This window comes from Ceratotherium simum, chromosome 10 (assembly GCF_057802395.1).
Source record: "Ceratotherium simum simum isolate JZ-2026a chromosome 10, ASM5780239v1, whole genome shotgun sequence".
NCBI lineage: Eukaryota > Metazoa > Chordata > Mammalia > Perissodactyla > Rhinocerotidae > Ceratotherium > Ceratotherium simum.
The window spans coordinates 30501998-30521870 of record NC_141909.1 but is presented as its reverse complement, the minus strand read 5'-3'; the positions used below and the strand labels follow the sequence as shown (position 1 = coordinate 30521870).

Sequence of the window (19873 nt, the reverse complement as noted above, 5' to 3'; positions counted from 1 at the left end):
AACAGAAAAAGCAATAAAAAAGGCATTTTCTTTGGATGTCAAGCCACAGGAAAATCATACAGTTGGGATTTTTACTCCAGACTTTTCATGTTAGCACTAAGTTAACCTTAGAATCTCTAGAGCTTATCACAGTGCTTACTATCCTGTAGGTTAGCACACATGACACATATGTAACTTTACATTTTCTAGTAGTCACAAATAAAAAAGAAACAGGTGAAATTAATTTGTTTTTTTTTGGAGGAAGATTGGCCCTGAGCTAATATCTGTTGCCATTCTTCCTCCTTTTTTCCTTTTTTTCCTCTCCCCAAAGCCCCAGTAGATAGTTGTATGTCATAGTTGCACATCCTTCTAGTTGCTCTACATAGGACGCCACCTCAGCATGGCTTGATGAGCAGTGCGTAGGTCCGCGCCCAGAATTTGAACCAGCGAACCCCGGGCCCACAAAGTGGAATGAGTGAACTTAACCACTATGCCACTGGACCAGCCCCTGGATGAAATTAATTTTAATTAAATATTTTATTTAACACAATAGATCCAAAATATTAACATTTCAATGTATAATCAATTTAAAATTAAATTTTAAATTAATGAAAAATCTGGTTTTATTTTTCAGTTATAGCAGATCTCAATTCAGACTAGTCACAATTCAAGTGCTCAAGAACCCCGTGGCTACAGGACAGCACAGCTTTAGATGCTCAATTCTTGCATGTGATAAGAAGACACGAAAGAAGGAATATATGAATGAATGAATGAATTTGATGTAGATATAAAAAGTAATCACTTTGAATTATTGCATAGATGGAGATTATAAACCATTTTTTAAAAAAGTGGATGTTTGTTGGGTAGATGGGATGTTGAGGACAAGCTTATGTCAAATTTTGAATTACCTAAAATTTACAATACCTTTTATTTGGAGTATCAGCTAATCCACAAAATTTTCCACCAACTGTTTGTGCCTAGATTCCAAAATATTTATTAACTATAAATTTGAAAATACATTGCTATAAATAAAATACTTTATAGGTCTTTAGGGGAAAAATGGGCTTGCCTAGGTTCATTATTTATTATAATCTCAAAATAATTCTAGGAACATTCTCCATTGCAAGGTGAAAGCACTAGTCAGAGCAATTTATTCTAGAGCAATTATGCAGCTTGTTGCTTTGGTCTGAATATAACTTCTGGTCTGGTAGTAAATGCACTACTATGTTCTATGTTTCCATCCAATGGTGAAGACCTTATAGATAGAGTGGTTAATGTCAAACACCTATGACCAAGCACCATCTTCTATGTCAGGTTTTCCCCTCCTAGTAACAATGAAAAGATTTATAAAGGAGGAAGATATTATGAAGGAGAAATTTAAAGATATCTTTAATAATATGTTATTGTACAAAATATGTTCTATATAATATAAAATTGCATACCAGGTAGAATTCTACGAACCACTTTAAAAGGCATTACGTAAAAACATTTCAGGGGTAGAAATGATTTTTTTATTGAAAGAATATTTTATTATTAGTTGGAAAACACAATCTTTTTTTACTAATCTAGAAAATGTTCCTTTCTGAAAATAAGTTGATTTTGATCCTTTTAGAATAGGATAAGCCAGCCCTGGTGATTTAGTGGTTAAGATTCGTTGCTCTCACCACTGAGGCCCAGGTTTGTTTCCCAGTCAGGGAACCACACCACCCATCTGTCGGTTGTCATACTGTGGCAGCTGCGTGTTGCTGTGATGCTGAGAGCTATGCCTCTGGTATTTCAAATACCAGCAGGGTCACCCTTAGTGGACAGGTTTTAGCAGAGCTTCCAGACTAAGACAGACTAGGAAAAAGGACCTGGCCACCCACTCCCAGAAAAATTAGCGTGAAAACCCTATGAATAGCAGTGGGGCATTGTGTGATGTAGCACCGGAAGTGATAGGATAGTGTGAAAAGACTAGGCAGGGTTCTGCTCTGACGTACACAGTGTCGCTATGAGTCAGAATTGACTTGACCGTGTTAACAACGAATAGTAGGGTAAGTAGGAAGGAGTCTGTTGTATTATATCAATGTAAAGGTAATTAGCCAGCACAGGTCAATCATTCCATTTATAATCCAAATGTATATGAATGACCTAAATAGCCTGTTTTCTTTCCACCTTCTATTTTAGTCACTAAGCATCATCTTAAATATTGAAGTATGAAACGAGGGATCTAGAATATCAGTGGCTACACTTAAATTACTATTTCGACATCATTTTATTCATCCACTACTCTCTCCAGTAACTGTCAGAACTTTAAAGGAATGAATTTTAAAATTAAGTTTTCATAGATTAAATAACTTTATGTATTATGTTCTAATGGACAGATTTAAGGCCTTTCTGCTTAAATCTAACAATTCTATGGCCAATTAGTTTGCTGAATTAGGTACATAGCCACTGGTTTGGTTCTTAAATTAGTAAACAACCTTCCTCAAAGCAACTATTACTTATATTAATTTATATTTAGTTCCCCTTGGCTTAAGACAGACTCCAGGCTAACAGTACTTCCCTAAAGTAAATATAGTAATTCTCTTATTCCCAGAATTGGAGGAATTTTTGTGATTTTTTTCCTTTCCAAATACACAAGTCATGTTTGCAGTAAAGCATGCTTGTCAACGCACGTCAGCCAACTTTAAAAAGAATAGTCTGAGAAAAAATAAAAAGTAAATTATTTAAGTGGAGTTGTAGAGGAAGCTTGAAAGAACTCTGTTTGGAAGGTTTCTTTGCTTCTCTCTGCCAGTGGAAGGGAGACTCTGGATTTCTCACTAGTGAGCTTCTGTCATAACTAGAGCTGACAGTTCACATCGAAAATTCTGTTTTCTTCTTTCCCAGGAAAGCAAGTCAAAGTTAAGCCAATAAACTCTTGTTGGCGAGTTCCTGGCTTTTGTTTCCTCTTCTTTAAATTAGCCATTTGAGTTTTGTGAATGGGTTTCCAAGATTTGGGACCATAGATTTGAGTAGGTATGAAACATTTAACAAAAAAAAAGTACAGATCCTTTGTGATGAAAAGTGTGGTTATGTGAGAGCAGCATTTGGGATGAAGAGAGAAAACTGAAGTCCCCTTGTGTGGAGGAAATACACAGGAACTATCTAATCAATACCACTGTTAAAATACCGTTAAAATTTTTTCGAGCTATAGTTGAATTTGGCAGTGAAGTCCGTAAGGGTGGTCTATTTTATTTGAGTTATCTGTCAAATTTGTTACCACCAACTCAATTCTATTAACTTTGGCACATGCAAGAATGGGTCAAAACTGTATTATGCAGCTTTTTGCTCTTGTGTAGAAATTGTTAACTAAAGTTCTCCTGCCTTTATTTTATTTTACTTTTCAAAGCTATCCCATCAATGTGTAGTTTGGGATCACTGTGATGAACTTTTCCAAAGTGTTTACAAAGGGTAAGTTTATGCTTCAGTCCAAGGAGTACCACCGGTGTGACCTATTTTCTAAAAACCTAATTTACACAACTCCAAACCAGAAAAAAGACATGAACAAGTATGGACGAGAGTTGATATTCTTCACAATAATGGAAAAAGTGATTATTTTACAAAAGGATTCACTTTACATTTAGGAAAGTCTTTTGCATACTAAATATAAAAATTTTATTTTCTGACAATCAGCGTCTCACTTTGGGGGAATGTTTTATTTATGCTTCTATTATTTTACAGGCAATTTTATAAAATATTAAGTCACTACCAATTCCATCATAATCGGGAGAGTGACTGGTTGTATCTATATTGTATCTGAGGTACAAACACGCATGAGAGATGGGTATATGGGAGATGAGACGTGGGTAAACCTATCAAACACCTACATATAGATTTTGTGTTTACTACTCACATTTGTATATATTTACCATGTGTACATGTAACAGTGTTGTCCTAGTCATTGACTTATCTGTAGATAATACAGTATTTGCAAGACCAGTTCATTAAGGTTAATTTGTTCAAAAATATTAGAATCATTAATTTCTGGCTTATAGCTAATGGCTGTTCTCAGCCAGTGTCTTGCTTCATCATTAGTGTCACTGAGATTATAACTCACACCCAACTGTTTTTACACTATCTAATAGAATCAATTGATGCAATGGTTGACAAGACGCTGTTTTGCATTTTGTCATCACACTAATGTACATGGCTTAAAGGCATTGGCATCCATAATGTGGGGCAGTTTTGTAGGAGACTAGAATAGGCTGAAGCTACAAGGGCCATTTTCATAAAATATTAATGAAATTGAAAAATACACTGGGGTTGAAGGCTTGTCTGCTAAATGTAAGGTAAAATCTATTCTGTTCTGCTTTCTGATGACTGTAATTAGCAACTCTAATTAAAAATTCAAACCTTGCGTATATTTGAAAGCATGAATCTTAGCTCTCATTGTGTTTATTTCCTTTACAAAGTATTTTATTTTACAACACTAATTGAACAGGATCCTTCCTAGTCCGACAGCCGCAGCTGGCTGGAGCCAGTTTATGTATCCAGTCTCTCAAGACTACTTCCTTTTGTAAGCAATAAAACATCTTTAAAAAACATGTATATGCTCTCTATAAGCCATTAACTCTGTGCCACCCAGCACCAGGCTGGTCCTCTCCTCACACATTGTTTTTTTCTTCACGTAAATGTGACCTCTTTGAAGAGGACGCTTTTTTCCGATCTTCAATATTTAATGTGGATTTACTTACATTAAATGACCACCTTACTGAAGGAGCGAAGGCCCACTTCTGACATTATTTATGAACAGCATACACTGTGCAAAAATATGGAAGGAATTGCCCAGGAAGACCTATTAGTTCCAGTAGGAAAATCTACTTTTTATCATTGTTTTCTAAAGTTATTTTGAAATTTCGGTCAGAATGTTGACGCCTCACTAGGGAATGCATGACAGCAACTGAAGTACAAATTGATTAGAATCGTGTTATTTAAAGACAAGCGAGATCAGGTGGAGAAGGCAGGGCCAGAGCTGGAAATGAGGCAAAGCCAGGATCTGAATAGGTCAGAAATGTTACAAAATTATTTTTTTTGATAATGACAAAAATAAGCTTTGTTTCAAATGGTGCCTATTAACTATTAACAAAAAAAGAAGAAGAAGCAGAAGAAGAAAAAACATTTGAATCATGCTCAGAATAATTTGGGAAAGGTAACACTTGTCTTTTGTTTGGTCTGCCTATCCTTTCATTTCTGGATCTCAATTTCCTCAGCTGTAAAATGGGAGAGATTATCATTGCTTTACTTAGATGTTCTATCTACCTAAAAGGGTTCTTCTGAAGAACCAAAAGATTAGGCCTGTGAAAGCACTTTGACAAGTCTAAAATGGCCTGGAAATACCAGGGGTTCATTAGAGATCTATTCATTCTCTACAAGTCACTCAAACCATGAACAGAAAATGACAGCAAACTGGTGATCAATACTATTAGAATTACACTTAAAGTTCGTGCAATCCCAGTAACATAACTCATTTGCTTTGAAGATTCAAAGGAAATGTCCAGAGAACAAAGAAATAAGTCCTCTCCTTGTATACCTTCATGAAATTTGGTCTGATTTTCTTGGACACTCCATTCCCAATATGTTGCTGGAATTTGCATGAGCAAAAAAGTTGAATATTACATTGTACTGAAATATTATAATGGTTCACCCACCAATCTATTCCTTTAAATGAGTGAATAAAAAAGCAACAGTGTTTGATGGTAAAAGGTTAACAGCACTATTAAAAACCAATATTTTTTAATATTGAAAATTAAACAACTTATTTCATACAACTACAAACTATTTAGTTTATAGAATCATGTAGTCTTTGCTTCGGGCATAGGATCTATATTCCTTACACATGGAGATTTCTCACCAAAGGAAATGAAAGTTTTTCTGGAGTCAAGAATATTGAACATGAGGCTATTAAGAGGATATGAGGCCTGCTAATATTTGGATTATTGATTTCTCCAACTGACAAATGTTACAATCCCCCCCTTCCACAAATACACATTTACTTAATCTATTGAACACTGAGCTACTTTCTTTTCTAGCTGAAAGAGGAGGGTAGAATTAATTTTGTATCATGGGAGAGAATCAGATCCAGTGATTTTATAGACGGCTAGAGCACATGGAGAGAAGTGGGCTTTAGGAAAGTGGGAGGTGATGGATGGAAGAACCGCTAAACTGCTAGGCCTGGGCAAAGCCTCTTGCAGAGCACCTTCTGGCCCCAAAGGGATGGGCTGTGAGGAGGCTACTGTCATGAAAGACATACGTCAGATCTCAAAGGCATGTTGTCACACGTCATCTGTATGCGACATCGTCCTTAAGCCCTTAGGAGGCTCTAGTCTCTTTACTGCTGAACAGAGTTAGCCAGCAGCAGTTAACCTTCTGTAGACAACAGAGCCTGAGGAGATGCTCCTCTCCTCTTGGTGCCCAGGGGACATGCAATATCACCTTCCCAGGCACACAAGGACACAAGGTTCACTTCCTCTCATTCCCATCTCTCTCCCCAAATCATTCCAGAGGCCTGGCCATAATAATAGCAAATATCCTCAGCTCTGCCCTCTAGCAGAACTATACTCTGCTCCACAAGATTTCTCCCCAGCTGACTCTCCTCTAAGGAGCAACCCTACCCAACTCCCAGTGGCATTAGAAATCCTCCTCAGAACTGCTCTTTGCTGCTGCCACTCAGTTCACCTTAACCCACCCCTGAGCAGCCTGGGTACCAGACAGCTAGAATATGGTGACAGCTGGTTTGCTTCTCTGAGCACAGAAGGCTCAGGCTCCAGGAGTTCAGAAAATGGGTCACTCCTCCCTCTGCCCAGCACTAGTCTTCACTCTTTTTCTGCAGAGGAGGATACTAGAGGGACTGTGCTGAGATGTACGGCAAGAGTTGAATAAAAATGTAGGAAAAGTCCGCTACGGAAGACATGGAGGAGCTTTTGTTTATTTGGAGGTAGAAAAGTGAGGAGTTTTGAGTGAAGCCCTCCTGTTTCATCTCCAGGTTACTGGGAAAGGTCAACGCTGATCCCAGGCACAATTTCGGACTCTACCAACGTTGCTATCCGGGTTGTGCACTTCCCTCTCCAGCACTCACAGTACAACTTCTCCCCTGCCTGGACAAGGCCTATAATTATGTCGCCTTTGGATCAGACTCTAATTCTTTTTTAGAAGTTCTTGTTTTAGAAATAGGTGAGGATCTAATTATATCAAGAAAGACTCAAAAGAGCTAAACCTTCTATTCGCTTTCTCAATTTGCCTCTCTTCCAAAAATTCCTCTTCCCTCCTCTCTCTCTTTCTTCCATCAAAATCCCTACTTTCTCAGTGGGGATGAGCTCACATAGAGTTAAGAAGGAAGCAAGCAAACTGACTGAACTCACGCCTCCAAGAATGTGAACGACCTTCTGTGATATTGGCAGCTTAACAGAGGCATCTCCACAAGAGGAGTGGTTATAAGTGACTTTGGGTTCACACCTGTTTCACTGCCATATGAATTGCCATGTGAAAGTCCCAGTTCCACTGCCATAAGCTTTGCTTCTGAGGAATCTGGGTGGAATCAGAAAACAGCACTTTGACTAGAATCGAGGCTTCCAAAGCCCCCACTGAATTTAGTTCACATCTGATTGGTCTCCATGGATGATGTGTCCATTTTGTATGGTTATAGCTCATGTCACAGGATTTCCTGCTCATGGATGAAGAAAGATTGAAGGTAGCAATGTTCATGATTGTGTAATGGGGAAGAGGACAGTTAGTTTTGTATTGGTCTATGTAGACTGAGAATGTCTTTTTAGTTAATGGATCTGTATTTGGGGCTTACCAATGTAAACCCACTGGAGGAGAAAAGGGCTCACATTGTGTCTTTTAAAAGTCATTCAGTTGGGCCGGCCCCGTGGCTTAGCGGTTAAGTGCGCACGCTCCGCTGCTGGCGGCCTGGGTTCGGATCCCGGGCACTGACCGACACATCGCTTCTCCTGCCACGCTGAGGCCACGTCCCACATACAGCATCTAGAAGGATGTGCAACTTTAACATAGAACTATCTACTGGGGCTTTGGGGAAAAAAAGGAGGAGGATTGGCAATGGATGTTAGCTCAGAGCCGGTCTTCCTCAGCAAAAAGAGGAGGATTAACACTGATGTTAGCTCAGGGCTGATCTTCCTCACAAAAAAAAAAAAAAAGTCATTCAGCAGGTCACTAAAGCCTGCTTTACTTTTACTTTATTCAAGAGTAAACCACGGTTGGAGGTTCAGCACTCATAAAAAAGAAATAGAGCCTACATGCCCTGCACAATCCCTACGAAAGTTCTAAAAAGATCTTTTTGAACAAGAAAAAAGTTAGGAATCCACTTTTTGGATTATCTTGCTTTTCTATTTATCTTCCCCTTTTCAGCTCAACTCCTATGAGCCCTTCTCTGTTATCCATTGGACTTCCTCTCTGAGCCAGGAATAATGTGTGTGCTTTACTTCAGTAATTCACCCTGCCTACCCACGGATGAATAACTGGTAGGGTTCAGGCAGGATTTGAGATGAGAGATGCACACTAACTACAATTCACCAGCTTGTTATTGTTGTATTATTTATTGTCTATATAAGGCATTTCTTCTGAGATGCCCAAAGTACTTTTCTACATACTAAATAAATGATTAACCCTCAGAACCCTGCTATGAGGCAAGCAGATTTGCAAAGACGATGGGAGAAGGAGAAAACTGAATCCCACATGTAGAAAATAACAATTCATCACACAAGATGAAGATCGTAATTTCTGGCCCTAGAGGTGTAGAGAGCAGGGAATGTCAACCAGTGAACTGACTACCTTGAATTATACTCTTCTTCTTCCTCCCTTCCCCTCCTCCCCAACACCAAGGCACTTTCCATTATTGTCAAGAGCACTTTCACATGTCAATTACGTTGCCTGTCAATACACAGGTAGGAGAGTATATGCTAATATAAACATAACTTCATTTCCTAAATCTTAACCATTGGCCTCAAGTTATTGAATTGACCATGCTGTACAGAATTTTGCTTAAATTAATTGACACCGTCATAAGGCTGACATGACGCCAGCATTGACATCTAAATTATTTCAGAGTTTAAGCTTTTCCTGTGGTTCACTTCTTGATCACTCAATATAAGTTATTCTTCCTCTTATTCATTCTCATAGAACCCTGAAATTTTCCTTCATAAACTTTTAACAACTTATATTGCTATATTTATTATGTGTATTTGTTTAATGCATGATTTCCCCAATAGACTGTAAGTTCCATCTGGGTAGAGATCTGGTCTCTTTTCTAAGTGTTTAGCACAATGTCTGGCACATTATTGTGCACTCAACAAATACTGATTTAATAAACAAATGAATGAATGGAAAATATAGATTTGGGATTAAGAGAGATCTAAATTTGATTCCTGATTTTACTTCTTCCAAGTTTTATTACCTTGAGAAAGTAATTTAATCTCTGAGCCTTGGTTTCTTCATATATAAAATAGAGTTAATATTACCTATCTCACAAGATATTTATGATGTTTTCATTAGATAATATATAACAGATTTTAAGTACTCAAGAAATGTTAGTATTTTCTTAGAATTTGATTTCCAGAATTTGCAGATTTAAAAATATGTTATTTCATCCATCAAAACTCCTCAAATAATTATGTAGAAGTCACAGCTATTTCAAATGCAATTTTAATATAGACTTGAGTTCATATCTTGCTCATTTCTGGGTTCCTGACAACACTAGAAATGGAAATGCATAAAAAAGTGGGCTCAATAAGTGTGTACTGAGTGAATTAACCAATTTTCTAGATAAGGAAACTGAGCCCAGAGAGTACCAGGGACTTGCCTAACACCACACAAATAGTCTAAGGACCAGAAGTAGGTTTTTATATTCTGATTCCCCATCTAATGATCTTAGTACTAAAGTATGTTGCCTGCTTTCAATCATAGATCAGATATCATATTTAATAACTTTAAGGGTAACTCATTTGAGTACACGACTCAACTGTCACTTATAATGCCAAGATTTCTTTCTTTGAACATTTTAGTAAAGAGTGCCAGCTTTAGAGAAAAAATGACTTAGTTTCAAATCTCAATTGTGCCATTTCCAAGGAGAAATTTTAAAATTACTTAATGTCTCTGAGCCTCAGTTTCCTCTTCTGTAAATTATGGCCAATATAGTTTTCTTATATAATTTTTCTAATAATTCCTTGAGATAATGTTTGTGAAGCACATAACAGTTTCCAGTTCATGGTAAGTATTCAGTTGTAGAGGTGACAGGGGTTGGAGTGGTACTAGTAACAGTAATAATAGTGTTTATTTTTACTAGGCTTGTATTTATTTAGTGCTTTCTTCCTTCATCTAACAATAATAATACTTTAAAATAAATCTTTTTCATTTTTTCCCTTTTCTCTTATCTTAAGAGATTGGAGTATCTTGGATTTTTTTGTTATATGCTCTACTATTTCTGTTTTGTTTACAAATGATAACCATTTTGATACTTCTACGATTCTGGCTTATTCTTAAAATATGTGCAAATATACATTGATTGCATCCAATAACGTGCAGAACAAAATTTACATCACAAGAGTTGCCCTCACAAGTAGTCTGATCAGTTTGCCCAGGACTGTCCCCATTTACTCCAGTTGCTCTGATATAATTGTTGATAGAACCCCTCTTACCCACAAAATGTGACAGTTTGAACCAATGGAGGACCCTCCTAAACTTTTCACTTCTTAGTGTGAAGCTAGGGTTTGCTGAATTTAAGACATAACTATAGTTTTAGTGACAATGGTTTTTTTAACATGGTTTGTTTCATTACATCACATTTGTTCAGGAATCTTATACTTATTGTTTACTTGGTGCAAGGAAACACCTTTGCATGATAACAAATTTCTCTTTTTGGGAAACTGCAGTGAATCTATGAATATTCAAGGTTGGAAACTACACAGTTTAAGGAACTACACAAAGATTCTTCCAAATGCAAGTGAATTCACTAGCAAGGAGAGATTAAGTTGACAAAACATTAATTGTACACAACTTCTCAGACACAAATGTAAACAAATTAGGAAATGCACCTGCAGCATTCTGGAAAAAAGTGTGCTTCTGGCTCTGGGTTTGAATCCTTACTCCACCCTTATTAGTTGCCAGGTTTGGAGCAAGTTTTCTAAATCATCTGAGCTTCGATTACGATTTTTTAAGATTTATCTAGAGGTAAGCTAAAGGAGAAAGTAAAGAAGATAACTAATTATCTTAAATAGTACAAAATGGTCAATCTACTATTTCTAACACTCCGAAACTCTATCCTTTTGTCTCTTATATACCATTTATGCTCAACTCCCCAATTGACTTAATCTACATAGATACAAATTAGTTTAAAATCTATTTTAAATACAAATATTGTACTTAAATATTATGTGTAAATTTGTGTATATATGTATGTGTACAAGTGTATATAAGATATGAGTTTTTAAAGTTTCTATTAAGAGTTATCAAATGTCCCTAGTGAGATATCTAGATAGTTCTTATTTTCCAACTATTTCCAAACTGTATTTAGATGAGATTGTTCCAGGCACCTGGGAGTGACCTTCAGATACCCCAGCTCCTTTGGATTTGGGCCTTTCAGCTCAAATTTATGTATGTGTCCCTTTCTCAGCACAGATTATATAAGTATTTGATGTCTAGGTATACTAATTAATGCTTGGCATTAAAAGCTAATTCCATGAATTATTTAATTGTTGCAAGGCTTCGACATTTCTTTTCAAACTACTTTATTATAGTATAAATATTCTAATAAACTCAACTTTTACTTTTTGCTTTAAAAATGATTTTTTTCTCTAAATCCATATTGCACCACTCTCTTAAAGATCACTATGGTATTAGAATAACTATTCTTTTCACATTAAAAAAATTAAATATCCTTAACCAGATATTGTAGAATTATATATTTGCGTATTTCTCTCTTTCGCTAGTAGTCATTGAAATTTATTACCATTTACTTCATCAGATATAAGTAGAATTGTATCATTTCAGGAAAAAAAATCAATTTTGAATACAAATAAGTTTCTGTCTGATTTTATTTCAGAACACAAGTCTCACTATCCATTGCGATTTCAACAAACAACTGAAAAAACCCACAATAACATCTCTAAATAAATGATGTAGAATAGATACTTTAGATACAGAGGGTTTTAGATCAGTCAACTGAAAAAGGGGAGAGAGCCCCATTCTATTAGACACGGTAAAGAATATCAGTGAATTTGGAGAGACACTAACCATGTGTTACTGACACATCGTGTTTATGTTATTCCAGTCAGGCTGAGGTTACAGGTTTCATTTTGATTTCCTCTGCTTCTCTTTTTCTCCTTGGATCTCCCAAAGATGGACTTTGTAGGAATATTCCCATACAATGCCTATGGTAGCCATTCATCCAGCACTTTACTAGACTGCATTCCCCAACAGTGAACACAAAGTGTCACTGTGACTACATGCTAATAGTCTAAAACTCAAAAAAACTTTGCCCAAATTTGAAATTCATTTACTTGCAAGTGAATGTTTTACTTGAATCTTCTATGAGAATTATCTTTAATTTAACTTGGATAAGATTTGAATCTTAATTATTTTTATTCCCTGGTCTTTCATATATTAAGGTGGTACTTTATTTTTTCTTTTGATGACACAAGAAAGAAAACAAAAGAACAGAGATCCTCAACACTTCGGTTTTCATGTCTGATGACGTACGAATTAGTGTGTATGGAAGAAAGAATTGGTCTGTGGAAGTTGATAATGATCTCAGTGCACACATCTCTGGTCTACAATGCACCATGTGCTTTATGACTGTGCTAGGAAAAGGTGTTCTGCTCAGAACAGAAAAAGAATGTGCATTCCTACATATGCACAAAAGGCAAATACGGATATCAAATTATAACTGAATGCTTGAAAACCTATCACCTTTTTTCTTAAAACCCTTTCCGTAGAATATCTGCTGACCAGCGAAAGCTGCTTCTGAATGTATTTTCCAGTAGTAAACAGAAAGATTTGCCTTTGTTTTACTTTTTCTATCTTAATATTATTAACTTTCTCAATGTTTTGGATCTATACATTTCTGAAACGAATATCTGTTAACCACAGTATCAGTTCAGATGCAAAAGAAACTATTTTCTTTCAGAATCTATTACAGAATTCCATCTTATTGAACACACCAATTGTTTTGTCACGTACGAGTATTTGTTCCCTCAAAAACATAAAAACTAATTTTAAGTCCTATATTTATGTAGAAAAACTACAGAGATGTAATTGTAGGCTATTGTTTTGAAATACATGATGTGGTATAGTAGAAGCCATGCTTGAAACAATATTTCTATCTGTACTGTCTTACATTATTTCTTCATTTGTTTTTCTATGCTAATTTTCCTTTAAACCAGTCTCTTTAGATAGTTCTCTCCAGTCTTGTCACTACCATTTCCTAAATTTATTATTTCCCGTGATTATTTTAATACAGTACATTATGGATCCATATTGAGGTAACAGGTAACAGAGGTATGATAATGTGTTGGGTGCATCTTTACCTGCTAGTTGTCATGTGCTTTTGTAGAAAAGATACTGATTAATGAATGTTATTGAAAGTTCCTTCATCTCCACCTTTGTACTGTTGGGCAAACTATTTAAACTTGCCTTATTTATTTTTAAAAAATTCTTACCTGTAAGGAACAGCATGAAATTTAGGTAAAAACAATCAGTTTAAAAAATAACTGTTAGTCATTATCCTCAAACTTTAAAATATCATTCGTAGTGAAATTGTAAAAAAGCAGATAATTTTCTTTTAGCAAAGCATGTCAAAGATGCTCATTTTAGTCCCTAGCCATAATTTAAGGATCTATATACTTAGAGCCAACTTTTTAGAAACCAATGTGAGGGTTTTGTTTGTTTGGGTTTGTTTATAATGATCTGAAATTATCAGAGGATTTATAGAGACCCAGCAGCCGCTATGTTAGCTACGAATTTCTGATGTCTAGGTATATGGTGAGTGGAATGTCAGAAGAATTTAGATACTTATTTTGGGGCTTGAAATTTTGATTTTTGAGAAGGATGGTATGTAACCCAATTCTTTAATTATTTTATTCTACAAACATTCATTAACTGTTTTTATGTACAAGATGCTGTGCTAAGACCTACAAGTACAAAACGCCAAGGTACTTGCTCTCATGAGCTCATAGATCTGCAAGAAGCAGTGAATACATAAGGAAACACTATAGGTACTGGGGTAGATCTACAGTGGGACGGCGGGGATATGAGTTGCATCTGACATACCTTAAATGCTTCCTCAGATTCACTCAACTTCATCTGTCTCCTAGACCTTGTACAGTTGCCCACCTCAGCTTACATCAAGGCCCCAGGCTCCCTGTGGGCTCACAGATTCTGGTGCCTGAGGCAGTTTCACTACTTACCCTGGAGCCTTTGTTTCCTCCAAGCAGTTCTGGACCAGATGAAGCACCACATCCAGTGACTTCCAAAGGGGCCAAGACATGCAATCTAAAAACATGGGGGAGATGATACCTCATGAGGCAAACAGACCAATGGGAGACAGGCCCAGGATAATACAGTAGATAAATTCCTTCCAAAGGGCTATTCTAAACATTTCCATAAATCCTGTCTGGAAACATCCTGAAGTAGTGTCCGGCCAGCACAGTAACATATCACCTTGCATTTGCTTCTTATCCTTCTGTGACTTGTTCCCTTTTCTCTCACTCTTGTAGCCTTGGGATTTCACTTTCCTATAAAGCATTGGCAACTTAGCCGCCCTTCAGTGTTTGCTGTTTAGGAAAACTAGGCTAAAATAGTGGTCAATTTGATTTGCATGGGGAGTGGTGAGGGTAGAGCAGAATGAGTGGAAGGTATTGATCAACAAAGATTACAGAGGGAGGTGAGGTTTGCTTAAAATATGAAATTAATTTTTTTTATACTTATCTAAACTCTCAGAAGTCTTTTACCCGTTATGAATTACTACTTTGATCAGGAGAGACAGAAAATCCAGAAGTGAGAAAATATTACAAGTCCATTAGTTTATCACTCCAGAAATACCATCACTCCACACTGAGCTTAATAACATCTAAAATTCTCAGCTAGAAGCATAGTCAATGATCTCCAACCCCTTTGCCCATATTCGTTATCATCTTTTGAGGATACTATCAATGTCCATTTTTCCTCCAATTCTACAGCTTAATTTTTAATCCACGTCTTGGTTTAGCCATGCGTTCAGAGACTATTAATACAATTTAGTTAACTGTGGAAAAGCAACATACAAATTCATGAAGGTGTCCATATTTCTGACCATTCTACCCTTCAACTTCAAGCTTTCTCTGCCTTCAGAATTCCCCCAGAACTTCTTATTCTTCATATTAAATCCAAATCATCCCCATGAGGTTTCCAGTTTCTTCGCCCCAACCTCTCATGTATTTCAAGTATTAAACCTGCTTCCCTCGCTTCAGTTCTCTTACTCATCCTGAGGCAGGCTTTCTATTCTTTGCCATCAAGGCACTTCTTTCACCTCAGTCAACAACCCATTCTTCCTTAAGAAAGAAGACACAATAAACAAAAAATACTGCAACCTCTTTAGTAAGCCTCCTTGCATCAAAACCAGCACGAATAAAACATCCGTCTCCCAAAGGGAACATGGCAATCACCTCCACTCCAACATTCTGTCAAGAATACCCCTATTCCACAGGAAAGAAATTTGTCTGGCTCCAAATCAGAATTCAGAATTAGAAATTTGGCAAGGGACAAAAAGGTCCCATTTCTAGAAAAAATAAGTCCAATGATCTAAGTAGCAATTTACTCTTTGTTCTTCCAAAGGCAATCTTTGTTTCAACTTGCGGTAGCCATATAATTTATTGTGTGAATCAGTATACTTTTCAGACTGAAAAGGGCTTGAGATAGTAGGTATAAACCAGGGCTGTTTCAGACAAATGGGTGTCTAGTTACCTTATTTTTAGCAGTCTATGAATAATGTTACCAGCTTTCATTTTATTTATTTATTTATTTATTTATTTATTTATTTATTTATTTATTTATTTTGTGTGTGTGTGAGGAGGACTAGCCCTGAGCTAACATCTGATGCCAACCCTCCCCGTTTTTTTTCTTGAGGAAGATTGGCCCTGAGCTAACATCCGTGGCCATCTTCCTCTACTTTATAAGGGACCCGCTACAGCATGGCTTAACAAGCGAAGCATCGGTGTGCGCTGGGGATCTGAACCTGCGAACCTCGGGCACTTAACCCCTTGTGCCACTGGGCCGGCCCCCCAGCCTTCATTTTAAATGATAAAAGCTCAAGGAATCATTTCTTGAGATTTTTGTTGGTTTGTTTTCAGATGCTCAATTCAAGGGCTACTAGGTTTCAGATGGAAAAAAAATGAAGACATGCAGGTGAAATCTGAGCATAGTACTTAAGAGCAAACGCACAGTTTTTTGTCATGTCCTGGCTCTGCTAGCTTATGAGCTTGGGCAAGTCACTTAACGTCTCTGTGCCTCAGTTTTCTTATCTGTAAAACGGGAATAAGTATAGTACCTACCTCATAGCATTGTGAGAGTTAAATAAGTAAAACACTTAAAACTGTTCCTTGTATATAACACTATATGTTAGTAATTATTATTATTATCATTATTATTACTGATGGTAGTAGTAGTAGCATTACCTGACGTAAGGCGGAGCACAGAGAAGGGGCCCTTCCAATGGTTCTGGGTACTAAGATTTTCATGGCAGCAGCTGGTAAGCCAAAGGCCAGATCTCCCATGACTTTCTACTTCTGCATAGGGCATAAAGAATATCAAAAACTAACTTCTGAAATCCTTATAATATTGAAGACAAAAAGATAAAGAATGAGAGGGAGTTTGCAAGTTGGAGAGAGACTGGCTTTTTTCTTCTCAGGGCATAATTCCTCCCTCTCTTTTAACTTTTGTTGGGGAAGGAGTTGGAAGATGTCCAAGGGTTTCCTTGCACCGTGTTTATAGGGGAGTTCCAGAAAATAGTTTGAACAGAGAAAGAGAAACTGAATCGGAACAAAGAAAAACTGAAGCCCAGAGGAGAAAATGAGATACAAAAGTTGACTAAGACATGTGGAAAAAATCCACCTAGGAAATTCTCCTCGTGTTAAAATCAAGCAGGCATTTCTTTGCTGCTGAATGCTCTGATTTTTCTCTTGCTGGGCAGTTAAGTGGGCTCAGATATGGGGAATTTCTTCTGATCTTATCTTTTATGGCCTCAATGAACTGTCAGCACTGCCAGGGAAACCATTCCCTTCGAATTTCACAGGACTGAACTTGCGAGGTTACCACCTCTGTCCAGGGGGCAGGTGGCCCTCAGAGCTCCAGGGAGGGCCTCTGCCAACCGGCAGTGGAAAAACAACTACAAAAGACACTCTCAAAAAATCTACACATCTCTCAAGCCAGCAAGAAACCCAAAGCCTCTTGCCTACGGAAGTCCAGGCTTATTTTTATTATCATATCTGACATCAATCCAGGAGAAACAGAAGACAACTGTGTGGATATCAAAAACAATTATAGCCACAAACACCTCTAATGAACAGTGACTGCACTGGGTGACTCCAGTAATCTGGAAAGAACCTGGACTTTGAACTTCTCTCCATTGTTCATAAGCCACTTGCCATAGTGCTGGGTTTATTACTTTTTGCAACCAAAATTAAAAATTACCATTGAATTTTTTTCTTCACCCATATCCTGTGGGTCTAGGGGAAGGGGAATTGAAGCTTCTCTTGCTCCCTAAATAATTATCCATTTTCCAAAAAGAGGGTATAAAATTCCCTAGTCTAGGCAATGGGGAAGCAGTGCATTCCAGCATTCTATGCCAGGTATAGACTTCTGTTTGTTGGGATGGAGCAATGTCTCACTAACTGATTAAGTATCAGTATATGTTTACTGAATGTTTTGGAAGGAATTAGGATAAAATTGCTGCAAAATGATTTGGGATGGTTATATCTTTTAAAAGATAGATGATTTGAATTTTAAAGTAATATTTAAAAAGCATTTAAATTTAGCACCAACTCAGGAGCATGCTGTTTTTGTGACACTATAAAGCATGGATCATTCGTGCTGGACAGGACCTCAGGTCTTTGGTCTACTTCTTTATTCTCCGCGAGAGGTAACAGAGGGCCGGAGAGCTTGTGTCTCTGCTCTCTCAGACTCAGAGAACAGGAAAAAGACAAAGGTCTCCTGACTTCCAGACTAGTGGTCTTTATACGACACCAGGATGCTGATGTAACAATCAAGGATGATCTTAGAAGTTTAAAATGATGTGTGAAAAACCAAATACATTTACTCTTTTACTACTGTAATAAAAATCAGCAAATTAGCTTGTTAGGGAATATATATCCAAGGACAAGGAGTGAGTGGAAAGGGGAGAAAATGTGACTGGGTGATACATTATACAGCCGCGCTATGATCCCTCCACTTCTCCCCGGCCCCAGTCCTCTAATTGCTCTAGTCTTGGCCTCCGTTCTGACCTGTGATGCCTGAGACATGACACATGCTCCAGAATCATTTCTCCTTCTCCTCTTCCCATTAGCCAAGCCGTAATCCCCTCAGGGTTCTTCTTCCACCTGGAGAAATGCATTCCACATGCCTTAAAAAGTTCCCTCTAAAATGAAGTTTCAAATATTAAAAAAAAAAAAAAAAAAGGTAAATTCATTGTATTTTAAAATATTTCTGTATTTGGAAAAATTGATTGTTGAAATTTTTAACAGCTGATCTTTTTTAACATTTGAGATACCCAGGCATTTAAAATATGTCTCAGGTCCTCCATGAGCATTGAGTTTCATTTGCACTTGAGGAAGGTTCCTGCCTGAGCAGAGTGTATTGTACCATCTCTACAACACATTTTGTAACGAAGAGCTGCTGATCGAGATTATAACTAATAAACTTAGAAGTCGAGAACCTGAGAGGTAAGCAAGGAAATAGGCCTTGACTCCAGACATATTTTTCCCTTTATATTGTCATGTAAGTTAAAACTTGAAATAAACAATGAAAATGTTAGGATTTCATATTGCTGTGAAAGATCTGACTTCTAAAACTATCAGGATTAAACCCAGGATACTTCTTGTAACAGAATAAGTGTTCAGCGCCCTACATGCAAAGAATTATATGGATGTAGGTGATGGTAGGGGTAGGGAAGTGAGAAGATCAAGGAAAAGATTGCAGGACTGGATGCCAAGAAGAGAGGATGCATCTTGCAACGTGAAGGACAGAATTCATCAGGAAGACTTCTCAATTACATGAATCTACCTCCTAGCTGATTTCTTTTTGAAAAGATGATAAAAGTCCTAGATCTGATCCAACAGGTATCGAAAGCTTGTTACAGCAATAACTCAACAGTAGTCACAAATGAGACATGCTAACCTTGAAATATCTTCCAAAAATACAATTTGCCATTTTGAAATGTTGAGAGGCTGCCAGCATCTGTTTGTCTTCTAATGCCCACTGCATTCATAAGGTACAATAAGTAGGAGCAATTGTCTCTTCATACTGTAATAAAATGTTCACAACTTAAAAGTAAATATACTCCAAAATGAACTGCCGTGGTCTTGCTGGGGAGGTCTGCCTTTTATAATGGGTACCATAATGAAAGTTCCTTATTAAATTTATTGTGGCTTTTAATAAACTGGTCCTCCGAATGTGAAAACTCTGTGTTGATACACTGGGATTGTATAGCTGGGAAATAGAGGGAGTGCATATTTAACTCTGAAAGATAATAAGATAGATTAGGCCATTTTTTATTTTGAAGTGTGATTGTTCCAACATTTATAAGAGTAACCAGATAAACCTGCCAACATCTGTTCCTCTTACACAAAGAACTGGCTCTAATAAAATTTTGGTTGTACTATTACAAGATCTTAGC

The 19873-nt window shown here is 37.0% G+C and overlaps 1 long non-coding RNA gene across 1 annotated transcript in view; it reads right to left on the bottom strand.

Moving 5' to 3' along the window:
* Positions 1-18614, bottom strand: part of LOC147916087 (uncharacterized) — a 57772-nt gene extending 39158 nt beyond the window's left edge. Inside the window, exons 1-3 of the long non-coding RNA XR_015553339.1 lie at positions 18483-18614; positions 16659-16769; positions 14415-14499 (exon numbers count right to left, since the gene is read on the bottom strand). This is a non-coding gene — a long non-coding RNA (uncharacterized LOC147916087). The remainder of the gene's footprint in view (positions 1-14414; positions 14500-16658; positions 16770-18482) is intronic.
* Between the last annotated feature and the right edge of the window lie 1259 nt (positions 18615-19873).